Source organism: Oncorhynchus keta, chromosome 10 (assembly GCF_023373465.1).
Source record: "Oncorhynchus keta strain PuntledgeMale-10-30-2019 chromosome 10, Oket_V2, whole genome shotgun sequence".
NCBI lineage: Eukaryota > Metazoa > Chordata > Actinopteri > Salmoniformes > Salmonidae > Oncorhynchus > Oncorhynchus keta.
The window spans coordinates 52670422-52676421 of NC_068430.1; positions in this window are offsets into that span (position 1 = coordinate 52670422).

Genomic DNA, 6000 nt, shown 5'->3' on the forward strand with positions numbered 1-6000 from the left:
TAATGGGTAAATGTTGCACAATTCAGGTGTGGAAAGCTCTTAGAGACTTACCCAGAAAGGCTCACAGCTGTTATTGCTGCCATGGGTAATTCTACAAAGTATTGACTCAGTGGTATGAATACTTATGGAAACAAGATATTTATGTATTTAATTTTCAATAAAATAATAAATGCAAACATTTCTAAAAACATATTTTCACTCTGTCATTATAGGGTATTGTGTATAAATGAGGTGAGAAAAATATATACAGTACCAGTAAAAAGTTTGGACACACCTACTCATTCAAAGGTTTTGCTTTATAGTGAAGACATCAAAACTATGAAATAGCACACATGGAATCATGTAGTAACCAAAAATGCGATTTTCCTTCACTCTGCGTTCCAACTCATCCCAAACCATCTCAAAAGTTGTGTGATTGTGGAGGCCAGATCATCTGATGCAGCACTCCATCACTCTCCTTCTTGGTCAAACAGCCCTTACACAGCTTGGAAATGTGTTTTGGGTCATTGTCCAGGGGCCTCATTTATAAAAATGTTCTTAGTTTTATACTTGAACCTAGTCTTTTGATAATTTCTGACAGTGTGCTTACGTTCGATTCATAAAATATACTGAGCATAAAAAACCTAGCTTACTCTGGTTCTGAGAAGCCCATTTGTAACTTGCGCACCTGTGATCGAAACATCTCAGATTAACTTAATATTGACGGCACCTGAACGTGCCTTACAATCAGCAATTTCCCCTTATAGAATGCTAGCACAAGTGAGGGTTTAGTCAGGAATAGCCCTGGCTCAAAAGAGAAAAGCAAACTTTTTGGAAGACGAGATCACGGCAATGGTAGGTGAGATTGAAGACAGGCAATGTAATAACATATTAACACATGTAATAAAGCATTCACTGACTATTGTCTGCATGTGGCCTAACCTTGCAATTATAAGCTTGCACTCTGTTTTGTAAACTCCCCTCTCCCTGTTCCACAGCAGATACTAACCGCACTGGTACCCCCACACAGGTGGCTGGCTACGATAACAACCACACACACCAGCACAGAGAACAAAGAACTCAGTTCTGCACCAATGAAGAAGGGACAGCGGGACCAGGCCCCTCTACCTACGTCATTCTATGTACAAATTCTGATGCACACTTTGTTTTCGGGGCGATTTTCACCTGTCTTTCTCTGGGTCAAGTGAATGAGCCCGTACACGCCTGAGCAATACTTTTCACTGTTAATAAACAGCCTTACTTATACTTTAATCCACCGTGTCCTGGTTCATGACCAAGTCCAGTTCCTCCATTCTTATCATCAACAGCAACAAGTATTATTCGGTGGACTAAATAGTAGGTTGACCAACAAAGCCAAACAGGTAGCTTGGGAATGTATCGCTACTGCAGTGAATGAGGTGGGGCAGCAAGACAGAACTGTGGCTTATGTGAAAAATAAATAGTATGACCTTTTATTCCACCTTTATTTTACCAGGTAGGCCAGTTGAGAACAAGTTCTCATTTACAACTGCGACCTGGCCAAGATAAAGCAAAGCATTATGACATGAACAGCAACACAGTTACACATGGCATAAACAAACGTACAGTCAATAGTAAAATATGTATAGTGTGTGCAAATTAAGGAGGTAAGGCAATAAATGGGCCAATAGTGGCGAAGTAATTACAATTTAGCGATTTACACTGGAGTGATATATGTGCAGATGAGGATGTGCAAGTAGAAATACTGGTGTACAAAAGAACAGAAAAACATAAACAAATATGGGGATGAGGTAGGTATTTGGTTGGATGGGCTATTTACAGATGGGCTGTGTACAGCTGCAGCGATTGGTGTATGCCAGCGCATACACTGACACATGCTCAGACGTCACAGTGAATGTTTTTCTTGAGTTTCTTCTATTTTGCTTTTTTTTTCATATTGTTTGATCCCAACTTTTACATCGTTTAGCAGTAACATCGGAAACGGTGAAGTCGGCAGGCGAAACCCCCACGGTTGCATCACTGGATCACGGTAAGTAATTAAGAGAATGTGAAACTTGGTTATCAGTAACTTAATATACAAGATATGTACTGATTTATTGTATTATTTTATTCACATAGAAACAGGGGAAGCTGTGTTGCAGCCCGTGTGCCAGGTGAGGGTGCCCCCTCCACCAAGGGATAAAGTGTGTGAGGCTCCCAAATCAGCAGGTGCCAGGAGTAAGGGGGAAGGTTTGGCCACAGGTGTCGAGGGTCCGTCTGCGTCTGTGCACCGGGATGAAGTCCGTGAGGCCCCGGTTCCCAAGCGTCGCAGACCCTGCAGGTGCCAGGAGTGAGGGGGAATGTTTGACCACAGGTGTCGAGGGTCCATCCACGTCTGCGTCCACAGTTCGCGTGTTGACCGCCTCAGTCCTGAAAACCCAGAACAACCAGAACGAGTTGAACACATTGGTTGGGCAGATTGTGACTGAACTCTGAAGAATACGCAGGGTTTTGATTAATTTGCAGAATGCAATTGGTGAACGTTTTCCACAACATGAATAAAAAAACCTATGCTTTGTATATTGTCTGGCATTCTGTTTCTTACCACCAATCTCTCTATGAGTTGCCAGCTCCTTCTCAATGCATCAGCTGGGGCAGGTGCTCCATTGGGTGGTGGGTTAGGAGGCTCTTGGGGGTCCATTCTATTCTCTGCATCCATTTCAATACCATGCCTCAGGTCTATGTTGTGGAGCACCCCACATGTCACATTTGATTAGGGAGGGAAACCATTCATTCTTAAAACTGGCCAACATTTTCTATATGGATTTGAAATTGCACACCCCAATGTTCTTGTCAAACAAACTTGCACTACTAATGGGCACTACAGTTACTGAGATGTCCCCTTGAAATCTGTTCGCATTTTGTTGCAATGCTAGTAGAAAGTGGGCCGCCCCATTATAGCTGATTATAAATCCAATATAATACATATATTATCACCTAATGTTGTGTTAAATACATAAATATAAAAAATATCTATGTGAACATTACAAGTTTTGAATTTATATTTGCTATTTATTGCTTGTAGGCCTCATTGACCTGAGCTCATACAACTAGTTTTTTGAGTTTAAAAAAGCATAATGTATGGATTATTTTGACTATAACAAATACTCAGATGAAACATATTGTGATATTTATAACAGACTACTTTGTGTCAACGTTTAACAAGGATATTTTTTTTGAAAACATTTCAAATCGTTAAATAGTGGCACAAAATAATATCTGTTATGTTCCTGGTTGTAACGGTCTGAGTGTAGTGGGTGAGGAGTCAGGCGCAGGAAGCAGAGAGTTCAGGGGAGTGCTATTCTTATGCACTGAGAAACGCTGAACATAAGCCAACCCTCACAAAAACACAGGGCGTACTGAACGAACAAATGCCACAAACAGGGGGCTAAACTGTCCAGGAAAAACCCACAAAATGGGAAAACACAAAACCTATAGACGTGCACACAAGTACACCAAACAGACGATCACAATAATTAATCCCGCACAAGGAACCCTGCGGGCCGGCTGACTAATAAAGCCTTACTACTTAACTCAAAACAGGTGCACTCAATTAACACATAAGGAGGGGGAGGAAATAATCAGTAGCAGCTAGTAGGCCGGTGACGACGACCGCCGAGCGCCACCCGAACAGGAAGGGGAGTGTCCTTCGGTCGGAGTCGTGACACTGGTCAAAACTGACCGGTATGATATAATTAGTAAAGAAAGGACATGGTCCCAAATCTACACATGAACACTTTACCATATTGCAAAATGTATGTCTGAACACATTAAAGAACAACAGTGACAATAATAGTATTACTAACAATAACAAAAACATTCAAGTGTTCACAATCTGTCAAACAATGGTGGTTCCATTTTGTGTGTTCTCATGCACATGTTGGATAATCCCTGGTGGTTGTTGCATGCGCCTTGCAAATATATGCTCTGCATTTTTGGCACATAATGCTCGTTTTGACATGTCTTGGTGCACACAGATTGCACCTCTTCCTTTTGTCTCTTCTGTCTCTGGCAGACATAAATCTAGCTTCTGGCCCTTGTATATCTCTCACCAATCCAGCCGAGGATGGTGTTCGAGGAAGGTGTTGGCGCCTTTGAATGAGAGGTGCCACCATGGCTTTCCCCAACTCTTCTAGGGGTAGTCTCCTCTTGAAGAATTTCCCCTGCTTCCAGCCTGGATTCACCTCCATCCACACCACAAAAGCGTTGTAGGCCGACACGTCTAGGATGTTGAAGAACACCACCATGGGCCAACGTGCCGTCATTCTCTTACAAGAGTATGTGCCAGTAACCCGCAAAAGTGCAACAATCAGTAAATAAAATAATGAGTACATACTAGTGATACTTCATGTCTTGCATAGTGTCATGACGTTGGCCTGGGGGTAGGTTTATGACAGTCATAAATACCCCCCCTTTCCCTCTCTCTACCCTACTGATGTTACATTGAAAACCCCTTGGTTAACATAGAGATTCTGGGAGCATCAGAAGGTGGGGGGAAATGAACTATATTCTGGTAATCCGACCAATTGAACATATGCAGTGGTACTTAATGAATATGATGTCAGTTCGGTTGTCATCTGAGACATTCTCATCAATGATAAGATGACATAAACTCAACAGTGTAAAGTCTACACATCAGAGTTATCGGATTCACATGGAATTGTTGTTCAATTTAAATGTTTGAATATGAAATTATTCGTGATGGGATGAAATGTGATTTTAGCTTCTAAAATGTGAGAATTGGGTTTTCATTAGTGAATTAGGCCCGACTCAGTGGCCCGCCCACGTGAAGAGACATAGGTTGTAAACTATGAAACACACCCCTTTTCTCCCTCCACTATATAAGCACTTGACGAAAATGTAACTTCCTGTTCCGAGGATGTGAGGACGACGGTCCGATGTCAGAATGGTTCAGATAATAACTACAAAACGAAGCCAACATCAGCGTGTGCTTTGGTTGTGAATGGTATGAACTTTGAACTCTTATTGACTACAGAAGTGATACCTCCTAGCCATTGAGTTAGCAATAGCAGCTGCAAACGAGGGTTAGGAAGGAACAGACAGAGTATCCCGTCTATCACACAACGGCGTTACTATAACGTATCCATTTAACCACCAGAGACATTCTTCAAAGGACAAAGGACAAAGGACTCGGTTTGGCAACACAGCCTTCCATCTACCACCAACCTACCGAAGCGCAGCTCAGAGTAAATATTTATTGCTTTTTCCTTTTCCAAATGGGCAGTAATTTAGAATGCATAAGATACTGTATTTACGATAGCACAGCTTCTTCCTTTGTTACTCAGTCTTCCCGCTCTTTCACTCAAACCCAGCCCCTTTTCTTTTGTGTAACAAGCTGTCATATCTGTTCCGCCTGCTAGGGACGTTTTCCTTTATGACGTAATTTGTAATCAAGTTATGATTAATTATGTGTATGTGTAATTCTGTGTGATTAGTTAGGTATTTAGTAAATAAATAATTAAACCCAATTTTGTATTGCTGATTCAACTTGTTAGCCAGGTTCGTGAAGATAACCAAGAATTTACAACTTTCAGACGAGACTGAATTAATATTGACTGCTATTGATGTAAAATATTGCTTGGTCTTTAAGAGTTTATTCGGAAGATAACAGCTCTATAAATATTATTTTGTGGTGCCCTGAGTCTCTAGTTAATTACATTTACATGATTAACTCAATCAGGTAATATTAATTACGGATAAATTATTTTATAGAATAGCATGTCATATCACTTAATCCGGCATAGCCAAATACCATACAATAGTAATGTTAAAAAAATTGCATCAAAGCGTTGTTTTAATTTATCACATCTAAAGTTAATATTTACATATTCAAATGAATAGAATTGACTCCATATTGTTCACAAGTTCAATGAGCATTTCACCGAACAACAACATGTTTTATTTTTATGGTGCAGCTAAAACAATCTGGTAATAGAAAATGATTTTATGGCATCAATTCGG